The following is a 15,294-nucleotide window of genomic DNA, read 5'->3' on the forward strand; positions in this document are numbered from 1 at the left end:
GCCTCTGCCTTTGTGCAATGGGTAAGACAAAACCTTCACGTTTGGAAGCAAAGCTGTGTTTTTAAGTAACTACTTTGAGAAGAAGGTTGCAGCTTTTTCAGGATTTAGCGAGAGGTTCCTGCAAGTCAGTGGAAAGATTTCAGCAGCCACATTCAGAAAGATACTCCAACATCCACCAGCCTCTGGGTGCAGAGGTGTACACCAGCATTTGAATGATCTGACTCGTTTGTCTAAGGTAAACAGTCCCTACACACTCAGAGCAATTCTTTCCTGCTTGCAAAACCCACACAATCACAGAATCATTTTGCTTGGAAAAGGCCTTGCAGGTTGTTTTAGTATTAGTTGGGTGAAGCTGCCACCTGCTGGTCACCTCTCGGCCCATCTAAACCGGGTTTCGGGCTCGGCAGTTGCGTTACCAGCCTAACAAAGTCAAAGAGAAGGAGATTTGCAAATGCCCAGACAGCGGATCTCACAGCTCAGCCTTGAGGGCTCTGCTCTCTGACACACCGCAGCCAGGAGGGGCCCGAAAGAAAGAGACCCCAGCACCTCAAAGCCTGCTCCAGCTCAAGCTCCTCTGGCTTTCTGGCACTAGGCTGGTAACAGAAAGCACATTCCAAAGATAATTTGAATGGTTGTACAGAAACAGAGCAGCGGACCCACCTATGCTTCTTATTTTTCGCCAATCCCTCAGCTATTGCAGCACAGCAAGATAAGGGTATTTTCTTTCATTCCAGATGCACAGAAAGCATCTGATTAACATTGAGAGTTCCCTGGAAATTCAGGGGCTTTCCTTTTGCAGGACTCAGTTGTGCAAACACCCTGCTCTTTTCTTCCTGGAGACTGGAGCTGTTCCTGGGTGATCATTGACTGTATTAAACACAGATACAGAAGCCAGCTATTATTGTACCTGGGCATTCTGGAGCCAATGAAGACCTTTCATTTTCTATTTAACCCTCTCCTTTGTTTCTCTTTTGTTTCCTGTCAAATAGTTTTGCTCACTCTCCAGTCTATTTTCCAGACAATTTCATCTCTTAAGAGACTTGGAGCCAGGGAAAGACTAATTTGGAAAGGTTCCTGTGCCAGAAACCCAGGCCTCAGGGATCCTGACTCATCACATGAGGATTAACTACCAGAATTCATTTGACTCCTACTCTCTTCTGTAATGCCAGTCCCCAAACCAGTTGCTGTATGACTGTTTTTTTACTGTATTTACTGGGTTTTTTTCTATATTTACAGCTTTGCTTCTGCAGAGGAACTTCCAATGCATTTTTAGGAGCTCCCACTGACGTCTGACAGAATCTGATGAACTTCAGTTATTTCACTCCCAGTATCAGCCACAGAAACCTCAAGTGTTCTGACTGTCACAGCTACATATTCCTCTGCACTCCAAGTTGTATTGTTGTTGTTGTTGTTGCGAATAACATATTATCAAAATAAGGAGGCAAATACAGGCAGAAATGTCTGTTTCTGAGTGTGATCCCTGTATAACTAGTTTTGAAAATACTAGCCCGAGTTACTCTGGGAAAACCTGGTTGTAAGAAAGATTGTGGGAGCTGCATTTCCCCTACGAAAGCCACCTTACACGTCTTAGACATCCCTTTGGCCCCAGGGATTCAGCAACACGTTGCTGTGAGTCCTCACTTGGCAAAGGGCCACAGAAAGAGTCTTTATGACTAATGGCTGGAGATACACTCAAGCTGGGCTCAGAGGAGCAGCTCTTCTTCCAGCCAACAGCAATCCAGAGTGTTCTCTGGAAAGAATTTGGAGGCTTCACCTCACAAAATCAATCTCTGAAATGATGAATAGGTAATAAAATGAAACTGTAACAAACAGGTGAGACATGAGGAGGGAATTCTTTGCTGTGAGGGTGGGGAGACCCTGGCCCAGGCTGCCCAGGGAAGCTGTGGCTGCCCCATCCCTGGCAGTGTTGAAGGGCAGGTTGGATGGGGCTTGGAGCAGCCTGGGCTGGTGGGAGGTGTCCCTGCCCATGCAGGGGGTTGGATCTAGGTGATCTTGAAGGTCTCTCCCAACCCAAACCATTCTATGAAACCAAATTTAAATCACTTCAATATCTTCCCCTCTAGAAAACGTCACTTAGAGCAGATAAACACCAGTTGCAGGATTTCCCTCCTTCTTTCTCCCATGCTCTGCAGAGTGTCAGATATCAGGGGTATCAGCATGGCAAGGACATGAGGAGGAAGGACAATGTGTATGGTCAAAAGTGGAAATAACTTCTGTGTGCACTCAAATTCAGGCTTTTCGTGGCAGCTTCACACACCTTGGTCACTGAAAAGTTCCAACATACAATGAAAACACTAGAAATCAACTGGCACATGGATTCTCTCTCATGAATCCTCTTTGAATTAAGGTGTGATCTGTCCAGTTTTGCACCAGTACCAGTTGTAGCTGCAGTTGTAACCCTTTGGGAGACCTAAACCCAAACACGAAGAGTCTGTTGTGGGGTTTGTTTTTTCTTTAGATTAGACAGGGCCAGGTGATTTCCAAAGAAAGGATTTTAAGTTGCTTTTATGTTTACAGAAAGGCAGAATTTTCATATTGGCCTAAGCTCCCCATGGCTTGGATTACACATTAAGCAGGGCTAAAATAATTTATTCCTTTACAATTGCAGGGAGTGAGGGCACAAAGCCTGGATCTGTCAGGGTTCAAGTTTGCCAAATGCTGTGGCCAGGGGAATTGATTCAGAGCTTTCAGGAAAAAGGTGCCAGTGCTGAAAACTATGGGAAACACTTGGCTGCAGATCACCTCTTTTCTCTGCCTCTCTTCTTGGCTCTCCAGCCAGTACCTTTCATGCAATTATTGCAGTCAATCCTGTGCCGGGGAAAAAGGGGGAAATTCATTGGATCTGGACAGAGAGGAAAAGGAACTTTGTGTCATTTTGACCAAGAATTAATTTCTCAGCAGCCAAAAGCAGCCTTTGGAAGGCAGAAGGGTGCAGGGCACAGATATCTGCATTGTGCTGGTGGGGCTTGTGGCTCCCCAGCATTTGCATAAACTTTTCTGTTCTCTCTGATACCATCACAGCAAAACAAAACAAATCAGATTAACTCTGTTCCAATTCTAAGCTGCTGCAGGGAGGCAAAACTTGGACTTTCCCAGCTAAAACATCAATATTGTGGAAATATGATGACTCAATTATTCTGCTCTCTCTGTAACAAGATGAATGAAACTTTCTAACATAGGAATGTGTAACTTTGCAACATATAAATATCTTAGTAAGATAACAATGAAACTTTGTGACCTATTCATAACTTTGTAACCTATAAACAACTTTGTAGCCTATAAATAAATCTGTAACCTATAACTTTGTAACCTATAAATGTCATGTTGTAACAGATAAACAGCTTTGTCGCTTACAAATGAAATTTTGTAGCCTATGAATGAACCACTTGAAACACACGAACAAACACACAAATAAAAGGAACTGAGATGCTTAATATTTACATAGAAGGAAAAACATTCTTTCCAGTTTCCCTTCCAGGCCTTGTCAGCACCTCAATGTAGTCAAAACGAAATGTATCTTCTTACCAGCCATAACAAGTGGAACTTCAGCCTTTTAACCGAGGCAGACAGACTCAAAGCACAACAGTAAATCCTCCCAGAACCCCAAATTCACAGAGTATCACATCCAGAATTCAGGTAGGAAGGGCCCCTGAGTTCTGTTCCCACCCTCAACGGAAGAGGTTTCTTTAAAAAAAGCTCAAATCTATAATTTTTCCCCCAAATTTCTATAATCTCGTGAAACGTCCCTCAGAAAAGCCTCAGCACTTGGGCAGCCATTCTGCTTCTTGTGACAATCAGCTCCTTTCAAGAGACCAGTACCCCTGAAATTATTTACTCAACAACAATGCAATGCAATAAAATATGCTTTTTAAACTGGCTTACTGGCCTAAACTGCTCCTGTAGCATCTATGGTCCCTTGCCACAGAGCCCTCTGTCATCACAGGCACGTTTTGTTGTGATCCTGCACTTTTTAACCCTGTTGACAACAAATTATGTCCTGCAGCTCCTCATGAGCTTGAAAACTGCTCCTGATGTCCCTACAGCTGCTCGTGCTGTTCTCCAACAGGAATTTCTGGTTTCTATCCTGCCCTGACTCCTCTGGGAGAAAGATTTAAAAGAAAAACTTTGCAGAAAAAGAAGCTTTGGGAAAAGAGAGCTCAGCTTGGCTGGACCCCAGGAAATCTGCCCGTTCAGGAGGAAGTTAATTTACTAACTGAAGTTACATTATTCTCCCCAACAACAGCTCCACTGTACCATCTGTTGTCACCTTCCTCCTTCTTGGAATTTTCTCTCAAGCATCAGCCACCAATAAGGGGAGACACTTTTGCTGATTTGTGAATGTTCTGTGGGACAAGAGGCTAAAAGGTCTGGCCCAGGTTGCCCAGGGAAGCTGTGGCTGCCCCATCCCTGGCAGTGTTGAAGGGCAGGTTGGATGGGGCTTGGAGCAACCTGGGCTGGTGGGAGGTGTCCCTGCCCAGGCAGAGGGGTTGGATCTAGATGATTTGTAAGGTTTCTTGAACCCAAACCATTCCATATCTCTATGGTCTCCACTGGGGACTTCAGCTTCTTGAATTATGAAAGCACAAACCACTGCAGCAAAGCAAGCAAAGTATCCTGAGTATCTCCAGGTACTAAAACCCAAAGCAAACCCAGCTGCTGGCAGCACAAAATAATACATGGGTGGGATGGGGAGGAGAAGAGGCCAACAACAAACTGTGCAGACAGAGGAAAGGCAAGCACTGGTCCTGTTAACTTCATGTTAACCCCCCACCTATGTCCCCTGATTGTCTACAAGGCTGGCAAAGATAAATCCAGTCTCTCTCTGGGCCTGTCTCCTGCAGGAGGCACAAAACCCACTGCCTGGAGTTTCTTGCTGGCTCCTCTTCCATTGCAACTAGAAATGCAGCAGCCAGGGAGCTTGCACCAGGAGTGCAGTAGGGCAGGACACAACATGTTTTATGGGGACTGCTGCATTTTTCTGACTGCCACACGTCTTTGAGGGACCATTACACTTTTTCTGACTGCTTTGGCTTGAGGCATAAGCAGCCCAACAGAGAGCAGCTTGCTGCTGTTGTTGACTCCTGCTGAGAAAGGACCACTTGTCCTGCAGGAAGAGTAAGGTTTGCTCAACCTCTCAGGAGAAAACTGGCAACTCTGTGAGAGTCAAACTGTCCCACAAGTCAGGCACAAGGACACAAACACTTAGCACAGTCCCTGGAATGATCTGTGCCAGATCCTTCCTTTCTAGGTAGAGTGAGTAACAAGTTCTCAAGGAAGTTGCTCTTTTCAACGGTCATTTCTGTTTCATCAGTAACACCAGCAAGTTTCTGACCCTTCTTCACCCATGAAAACCTACCCTGCCCCTGGTTCCACAGCAATTCACAGATGCAGAACACTTTGCTTTAGAATTTTTTCCTATTAAGACCCCTCTCTTTGCATACTGTGGCTCAGATCATGGTGCCCAGCACCCAGACAGTTGATGTGGAGGCCCCAGGATAAAACTGTCCTAGTGAACACAGACAAACTCCAACTTGTATCTCAGGAGCTTCTGCTTCTAAACAGCAAAGAAAGGCTCAGATCAAGTGGAAGGTATAAGCCAGCAGGAAGTGCTGATAACATGTTATTTTTTCTCTTGTAGCAGAGACCAGATGTCTCAAACCACACTGCCCTGGGCACAGGACATCAAGACAACGTGACTGTCTTCAGCTGATCACAAACAGGAAAAAGACTGGAGGTGAGAAGTCTTAACACACCCATGACACTGACTGGGAAGAGAAACACCATAAAGTGCTGACACATCCCATCTCTAGTCCATGGAAACCCAGCTTCCAGCAGGCAGTTCATGCAACCCATCTGAGCTAAAGCAGATCCCCCCACGTGCCTCTTTCTTCCCTGGCTGTAAACGGAAGATGGAGCCGAGATTTCCAGGTCTGACTCACAGACACTGGCTTTAAGACAGATGAAATTCAACCACGGGGACTGCTTCAAGTTCACATGGTGTTGATAGCACAGCTATGAATCCGACAGCTGACAAACTCATTCCTCCAGATCACAGCTAGGTGGGTCTTCACAAGAAGTCAGAAACAAGCCCTGCTGGATCCTGTGCCAGCCAGAGCTATTGTTACTTGCTTGGCCTCACACCAAGCACAAGTTCTCTTAGCAGGGGGGATTAGAGTAAGTCCAGCCCTTCCTGAGCACAAACAGAAACATTTTCAGCAGCTTTTCAAACAGCACACAGGTGTCATTCCTCCTCTAGTGGGTTCCTCTGACCCAGGGAACAGCTCCCCCATCTCCCTAAAGCACAGCTGTGTCTCTAGCAGCACCCCCAGGAATGCAAAGATTCAAAACCTTAGGATGGTGAACCTGAAGGTTAGAGATCTGACATCTTAAGGAGCAGCAGGTTTTGGAATGAAGCAGTTTGATGGTATCACACACACTCAGTTTTCTGTCTGTAAGACGTGGGCAGCAGTTGTCCTATTGAGCAATCCATGCAGCATCATCCACATCTTTGTTCAACCCTGCTCTGCCTGGGAAGAACAAACACCGAAGCCAAGGCCAGTTACAGCCCTGCAGAATTACTGCTCCAGGACCACTGATTAGATCAGCTGCCATTCAGCTTGCTGCAACAAAAACAATTTGTCCTGAGGGAAAGCTGTATGTACAGAAAGCCACAGAGTGCCATGAGGGACTGGCTGAAGCTCCCTGAGAGGTGTAGAGTTACTGCAGTGCCTCCCTGACACCAACACTCTTAGCTTCAGCTGTAGCAGAAAAACACCTGCCTCTCCAGGCCCTAGAATTCATCTGCCCTCCATCTGCACCCCCAAGAGAGAGGGCACAAGCCATGCAAGCTGAAATCCTCCTCACCTACAAGCAGTCATTCTCCTTACACCCAGGACTCAGGGTGTCTTTTTGTTCAAGGGAGAAAGAAATTTTCCACCCAGCAGCTCCACAGGGACCAGGGAGCAAGAGCCTTGTTTCCACATCACTCTAAAACTCAGTCCCACAGTGAACTGGATGCTCATCACTGACCATAACTTGGGTGGTTCCCATGGCTGAAGGGCTTTACCAGGGCTGGGGCAGGACACTTCACAGAGCATCCCTCAGAGCCAAATCCAAAGATTGGCTAATCTGCCCCTCTCAAACAGTTTGTTGCTACTGATTTGTATCTCAGTGATACCTAAACCCCTCAGAAGACACCAGGCTTGTTTGGCTGCTCGTGGAGCAACTGAGTTTCTGTGCCAAAGAATTTACAGCCTAAACGAAAAAAAGGATGGAGAAAGGACATGCAAATCCTTCCCATCCTACAGGGGTTTTAGGCTGAGCCCAGACTGAGACTTTGCATTCTGGCCTCTGTACCCTCCTTGCTTGCCACTAGTGCCCCATGAAATACCAAAGTGCTTAGTTCCACAACCAGACATTTACACACACACACACTAAAGAAAATTAAATGGAATTGTCGACTTACTTGTAACTACATCTAATAACCTCAGCTGTAACAAGCATCTCACCACCAGCTATGAAAGAGCCCAGCAAAAGAGATCTCAGCAGCTTTCTCCCATGTCCTCACCACCTCAGCAGTGAGAGCCAGGCTGCCAAAACTGAGAATAATCAGAAAAAAACACGTTTGACACCTCATTTCCAGTGGAACTCAACTACAGGAGGAGCCACTCATTTGCATGCACAATATTAAGGAAAAACAAAAGTACTATGGATTCAAAAAGGACTTCTCAGCAGATTTGAGTCTAATCTTCTGAGCACCAAAGCTTTCCCTTTCATGTTGAGGCATCTAATGTCCAGCTAATGCTGTCTTATTCTGACTGAAGAGCTCCCAGTGCCAAGGGATGTCAGGATTCCATACAGCCTGTACATTTTATCCAGCATGTGGCTCTGTCTGTTGTAGCTGACTGGGCTACTAGTGCACCTGCAGGTTGTTGGCCCATCATTCTGACAGATTTCTACCAAAAAAAACCCTAAAATAATACATGACAAACAAGCCACGTGTGCTTCAGGGGGGCAGCAAAAGAAAGGAAGAATCCCTTTTTGGTCCTTTGAAAAGATTCTGTAAGTATTTGTGGTAAGGTACACCTAAGAATCATAGAACCATGGAAGGGTTTGGAAGGGATCTTAAAGATCATCCAGATCCAACCCCCTGCATGGGCAGGGACACCTCCCACCAGCCCAGGTTGCTCAGAGCCCCATCCAACCTGCCCTTGGACATTTCCCAGGATGGTGCTTAAACAAGTGACCGAGTCCAGGACTAAAGCATTTATTCCCACTGCATGGGGTAACTTTCAAGCTTCCTAAGAACAGCAATAAAACCAGGTGTTTTCTGAACATTTAGGATGGTTTTACAGACAACGTGAGCTGCTTGGAAAGGAAGCCCCTGAGCCTTGCAGAGCCATCAGAGAGGTGCCTCCTGGCCCTGCACAGAGCACCCTGAAGCCCATGGGAACACTGCTCTTAGGTCTTAAAATCAAGGTAGCTTTGGACACTTACAAATGGAGCAGCAATTCACTCCCTGACATTTGCTGACTCATTAATGTCCCTGCTCTTTGCTAGGTGGGAATGTAAATTAAACCATGTCTATCCAGCCCTTTCTCTCTGAAGACTATTTACATGAATGCATTTCACTTGCAGGGTCAGGACGAGCTGCCAGGCAGGCAGGTGACACAGCTCAGCTCACAGCACCAAGGCACCACGATCTGATTGGGACTGTTACACACAGAGGGGTTGGGGTTGGAAGGGACCTCTGGAGATCCTCTAATCCAACCCTCCTGCCAGAGCAGGATCCCCTAGAGCAGATCCCACAGGGGGAAGGGGTGTGAGGTGTAGAGTTCCAAGTGTGACTACACAGTAGATCACAAAGAGGGGATGCAGAGGAAATCACAACAGGAAAAACAAACCAACCCAAAAATGTCTGGGGCCATGTCTGGCCTCTTTTCACCCAATACCAGGTTCTGTCCCTTTTCACGGCTAGAGAACAAGACTTAGGAGTTACCCAGAGCCCAAAGCAACAGCCACAGAGCTGAGAAGGGCTGAAGCTGCAGGTTGACCTTCAGAAAGTTTAATTCAGCAGAAAATTTAGAGCATCCATCACTCACTAAAGCTCAAACGTGTCGAATACTGGAAAAAACATGAACTTTGATGGTTCTTAGGCAAATATCCTATATAGAGCTGGACCTGTAGCTCCTGGATCAGGCCAAAATTACAACCAAAAGCATCAGAAATGTCTGTTCACTCCACACATGGACCAGCGACCACATGACCAGGTGCATCAACCTGCTTGGGCTCCTCCAAGTCAACTTAACCAGTTTGGCTTGGATTGTTCCACTGCAGAGATCACCCTGGCAGATGAGGCAGCTTGGGTCTCCTCACAAATGCCTTTAGCACACACAGGGGGCAGGAGGATAAAAAAAAGTGGACCTGAGCTGGAAAAAAGGCTGCAGAAGGACTGAGAAACAACCACAGCATTCCTAGGGGGTCACTGCTCTCTGGAGAATAGTGTGGCAAGTCTCTTCTTGCTTTGCACAGGTGTAAGGTTTGTACCAGGTATTTGCTCCTCTTTCAGCTCTGACTTTTTTTTATGGAATTATTGGAATGATAACAAAGAACCCGCATATTTAATCTGTCAATTGGCATTTCTTTCACTAGGTAAATATTTAATTATTCTCTTTTTTTTTCTTTTCTTTTTTTTTTTTCCTGCTTTTTTGCCTGTGAGTTGGGCTTCCATTAGCCTCTTAACCCTGGATAAAGAGGAGCAAATTCCAAGCAGCACCTGTATTTTTGCATGTTCTCATTTCCCTACACAAACATACCCTCACTCAGCTACATATCCTAGAAAGTGGCACCATCTTTCACCTCTGTTACTTGATAAGTGTATATTTTTTGGAACATGATGCAGTTTCTTGTAGGAACACTCGTGCCACACACATGCAATCACAGAATGGTTTGGGTTGGGGCTCAGTCAGCACAGCCTAAATGAAAGCAACTCAGACTGTGGTCTGAAGAGAGAGACATTAACCTTCTTGGTGAGAATAAAACTTTTCCTTGTGGGCATTTCCAACAGGTAGTCACTGGTCTCCAAGGGAGGACTAGTATGGTCTTCAAACCCCCTTGGCATCACCCTGGGGAGTTGTTTGGTGTTCCCATTTTTGCCATGTGATCCTTAGGTGACTTGCTGACAGAGACAGGAACTCTGAGATGAAATAATGAAACCTTTCAGGAGCAGAAATTGTAGGGACAGAAGCTGTAGAATAAGGAAGTGGTACTGGAATTTACCCAGCAATACAAACAACAAAGAAGGATTAGATGCAGGTTTGTACTCACGGAGAAATTAGGCTGAACTCCACAAGACATGAAATGATTTATAGCAATGAAATATTAACTCACGACAAGGGGAAAGATGTTGTTGGCACTTGGTTGGAAACCTCCTGCTCAAGAGAAAAAAATCCACGTAGCAAGAAACCAACCCAAACCATTGCCAGGTTAGACTGGTTTGGCCAGAGAGTCTGAACCACAAAAGCTGACATGGCAATCATTATTTATGCATGGCTCAAGTAGATGATATGAACTAGAGCAAGAACAATCCTAAGTAAATCTCTCCTATCACCAATAAATATATTTCTGTAAAACCCAACCACTCAGGAGTTGCAACATTCTCCTTTGTCCTCTCAGATTCCTGGGAGCCATCAGTTGCAAAGGATGCAGGTTTATTCACAGACTGGGATAAGGGAATTCCCACGCTAAGGGAACTGGCAGAGCCAGGCCAACCATACAGAAAGGCAGGAGCAGTTTGAGGCCTGTGTGGAATCACCTTCCCCTCCTGCAGCCACGGCAGGGCTGCTCTAACTGCCCTTGGTGAGAGTCACTTCCCTGGTGCTGAAAGGGTTTGGATGCAGGCCCGTGGGGAGCCAAATACAACCTCAGTGTATGGGAAAAAGGCTCTGAAACTTGACCCCAGATTACAAACCATTGTTGTCTGGGACTTTCAATGTATTTGTTCAGAAGGGAAGAATGGATCTAGGGCCTTTATTTTCTTATCCCCACTTAGGTATGACTTTAATTATTAACCCTAAATAAGCAATTTTTTTTTTCTGTAGCTAAAGTGCAGTTAATAGGGAACATTTGCCATTTGGTCCCTCTGAATTCATGTGTCATTCAGTTGCTCTGGATTACTGAATGACTATCAGGCTGCCTCCCTCTCCAGCCCCTCTGCAGATATTACAGAACATTGCTTATGTGGAACATACATTTTTGAGATGAGGGGTTCTCTGAGGGTTTGGTTGTGGAAGCATCAAGTTTCTGGCAAATATCTTCAGTGACAGAAGTTGTTGGAATCCCGTGCCAAGGCAAAGGTTGAGGGTCTAAAATAGACTGGAAAATAGCTGTGTGCCTGCAGAAGTGGTTTTGCTTCAGTCTGTTGTGAGCAGCTCTGCTCTAACACAGGGACCTTGAAGCCTGTTCCCTACAGGGAACCTCTGCAGGACATGACACATCCCTTGCTCTTTACATACAGATGGATTTGAAAACAAATCTTCTGACATCCCACAGACAATCAGAGACCCAGAAGATGACAGCCATGGAATGGTTTGAGATGGAAGGGACCTGAAAGATCATCTAGATCCAACCCCTGCATGGGCAGGGACACCTCCCACCAGCCCAGGCTGCTCCAAGCCCCATCCAACCTGCCCTTCAACACTGCCAGGGATGGGGCAGCCACAGCTTCCCTGGGCAACCTGGGCCAGTGCTTTGGATTTGGAGTCCAAGAACATACCAGGCAGAGCAGAGTACTGGAGATCAGGAACCACCTGTGGGATTAAGTGCCCCCTCTCACACATGAAATTCGTGTAGCTACTGGAAGAGCTGTGACTGGTACAGAGCATTCTGTGCATGAAAGTCTCCCAGCTACCCAGACTATTTGCATCTTGGTGCCTTGCTGCCCAGCAAGCAACCCAGTGGAGCATCACCAAACCTTCTCTGTGCTTCCCAGAACTGAGGCCCTGTCCAGCCCAGCCAGACACACTCAGATATTCAGACATCATGTCTTTGAAGAGCAAACTCAATACCTTTGTAGACCTGCCTGTCAAAACTGGTGCTCCAAAGAACTTCAGGGAATATTTAGCCACCATAAACAAAAAGGTGCCAGGGCCCCCATTCCAGGAGCACAGGTTTCTGGTTAATGTCAGGCCAGCACTTCACTTCCTGACTTAAGTGCTTTGCTGAATCCCTGCCAGAAAAGGCAGCCCAAAGACAACTCCAAGAGAAAACATGGCAGAGAGCAGCCTCATATCCTTAAGTGACACCCTCCACTGGATCACCAGCAAGGCTGAGATTGAGCAGGAAAAAAACCCATATTATTAAGTTTTTTATAGCTATCTAGGTCAAGATAGGAGAAGAATGAAGAGAAAGGACTTGCAAATCAAATAAATATATGAAAATAACCTGAAAATGTAGGGGTTTGGGGCTCAACTTCCCCACCTTTGCTCCTGGGGAATAACTCACTGCTCAGTGTAAGGAAGCAAAACTCTTGGAGCAGCAAGAGTCTCCCAAGACAAGAGGAGCAGATCCCATGTGCTGGGGTTTGCCAGGGATAGGGCTGAAAAGGTGAGAGAAACAATATTGGGAAAGGGTTGGAGAAACCAAGTATTTTGGCTGGCTGCCAGCCAGGTAATTGTATTTCAATAACTAAGCAGATAAATGATCCTTTAAAAGAAAAACCAACAACAACAACAAAAAAAAAGGCTGTAAATAGAGAAGACTGCTCAAGTACCCAGGCTCAAAAAGAACGTGTGTTTGCAGCTCCAGCTCACTGACACAGAATATTAACCCTAACTCTGCATCCTTAAATGGAGTCTAACCTCTGCAGAGCCAGCAAAAAACCTTTGTTGTTCTGGACTGTGTGGATGGACAGGTCTACAGTAAATTCACACCCAGTAACAACCCTTCTAAGCTGCAGGGAGACCAAAAGGGAACACCAGGAAGGAGATGAGGTCAATCTTATCATTCAGAAACATGGAGATGGCAGGAAAAAAGGAGGAGTAGCTGTGGTATTTGTAGCAAGACATTAAAAAGACCTTCAGAGAGAGGGCCAGCTGCCTTAATATGTGCACTTTCTGCTTGCTGAGAGGCCCTGAGGTGCCCAAGACACCAGGAGGAAGCTGGCAGGTGGGACACAGAACTCACAGAAAACTTGCAGTGTCCAAGGGGCTGTGGGACATCTGGCTTGTCTAAAAGAAGATGATTTCCAGGCACACCAAATCAAGCTACAGCTCACATGACAATCCATACCATGTAGTCCCTTCTTTTCTACGATACATTTAAATGGCACCTTCTGTGAATCCTTTGACATTAATAATTTCACCTGAACTTCCATCCAGACTGTTCTTGGGAAAGTCCAGCTGCATTTTGGAAAGTACACTGTCCCTTCCACCCTGAAACCAACACAAATACTTCACAAATGTGGGTCACCAATTTTGCAGGGGGGGGAGAAGCAATAAAAATGGCATTTCTGCCACATTCCTCACCGAGCCTGGAGAAGAGAAGGCTCCAGGGAGACCTTAGAGCACCTTCCAGGGCCTGAAGGGGCTCCAGGAAAGCTGGGGAGGGGCTTGGGACAAGGGCAGGGAGGGAGAGGACAAGGGGGAAGGGATGAAAACTGGAGGAGGGAGATTGATGTGAGACATGAGGAGGGAATTCTGGAGTGTGAGGGTGGTGAGAGCCTGGCCCAGGTTGCCCAGGGAAGCTGTGGCTGCCCCATCCCTGGCAGTGTTGAAGGGCAGGTTGGATGGGGCTTGGAGCAACCTGGGCTGCTGGGAGGTGTCCCTGCCCATGCAGGGGGCTGGATCTGGATCATCTTTAGTGTCCCTTTCAACCCAACCATTCTGTGATTCTATTCTATGTACATGTGAAAACAACACTGGGGAACAGAGGGAAATCCTCTTACAGCAGATTTGTTTCATGAGGTTTCCACATCCTTCCAACACTCTCCTTCATGCTGCCCCTGCTGATCCCTCTTTGCGGGATGGGTCCTGGTTCCCAGCGGGGGTTTCCCGGCACCATCTAGTGACAGAACTTGGGATGCCAGCAACAAAACTTCATCTTGCTCACTCTGCGTTTTCTTGGCTGGCTTTGGTTTAATTGTTGCAAATTAAAAGGGCTACGAAAAATTAAACGCGAGTAGATTCTCAGTGAGTGAGTGAAAGTGAAAAGGGATTTAATGAGAGCAACTTAGTGTTTTGGTTCCCTGCTTGCACCAGAAATGCTGAGGTGACTGAAGAGAGCTCCCTGGGTCAGGTCTAACAGCTTCCTTGAATTTGGAGCTGCTTTTTTTATTATTATTATTTTTAAAAGTAATTTCTTAAACGTCAATATTACTTTTATTTTTTTAAAAAAGCCTTTGAAATGTTCCTTTAAAAGCCAGCCCTAGGTACCTGGATTTTTCCTCTGCCTTCTGCTCACATCTCTTCCAACCAAGAGACCTCTCCAGAAATTCACAGCCCAGTTGAGGCAGCCTCAGTCTGCACCTAACCAGGAACAGCAGCTCTGCTTTGAAACCCCTTCACACCGGTACCCTCTGGCTACAATTAGCTGGTGATGCTCCACAATCTGAAGGGTATTTGTTTGCAAGATGAACCATCTCTGCATTTCAGAGTAGGGCCAGTTTGCAATAGATTAACATTTCATTTGGAGCCATTCAATGTACCAAGGGGTGTGAAAGGTCCCCCCCCAGTCCCCGGGTCAATTCCTTTGCATAAGCAAAAATATTTGGGTTTTATTTCAGGGGAGCTGGAACTAGATGATTTTTAAAGGTCCCTTTCAATCCAAACCATTCTGTGATTCTATCAAATCAGGCTTCTCAGTACAGACCCACGCTCTGTAGCTCCTCAAGATTTGCTTTGTCACAGGAAAAAAAAACAAACAACCCCAAGAACTAAACCTCAAGAGATGAAACATCTGGAGATCGTTTCTTGCAACATCTTTGCAAGGTCTCTCTGATTTAAAAAACTTTCTTACTGGACAACTGGTTAAAGTGAGAAGCACCCAAAGGAAAACCTGCCACAATTCTCCATATAACAGGATTTTTCTCTTCTATCTCTGTAACATATTAGGCTCCTAAATTTAAACTTTTGCCTTCAGATTGGCTGGATATTTGTGACAGGTTTAGGCAGGTAAAAATCTATGCCAGAAAACTGATGAATAAACGAGGTTAATACCAGGTCTGGATAGTTACGAAAGCTGAGAAATCTTGCATATATTTTGGGATCAGGTGATCGA

This window comes from Apus apus, chromosome 22, assembly GCF_020740795.1.
Source record: "Apus apus isolate bApuApu2 chromosome 22, bApuApu2.pri.cur, whole genome shotgun sequence".
Lineage (NCBI taxonomy): Eukaryota > Metazoa > Chordata > Aves > Apodiformes > Apodidae > Apus > Apus apus.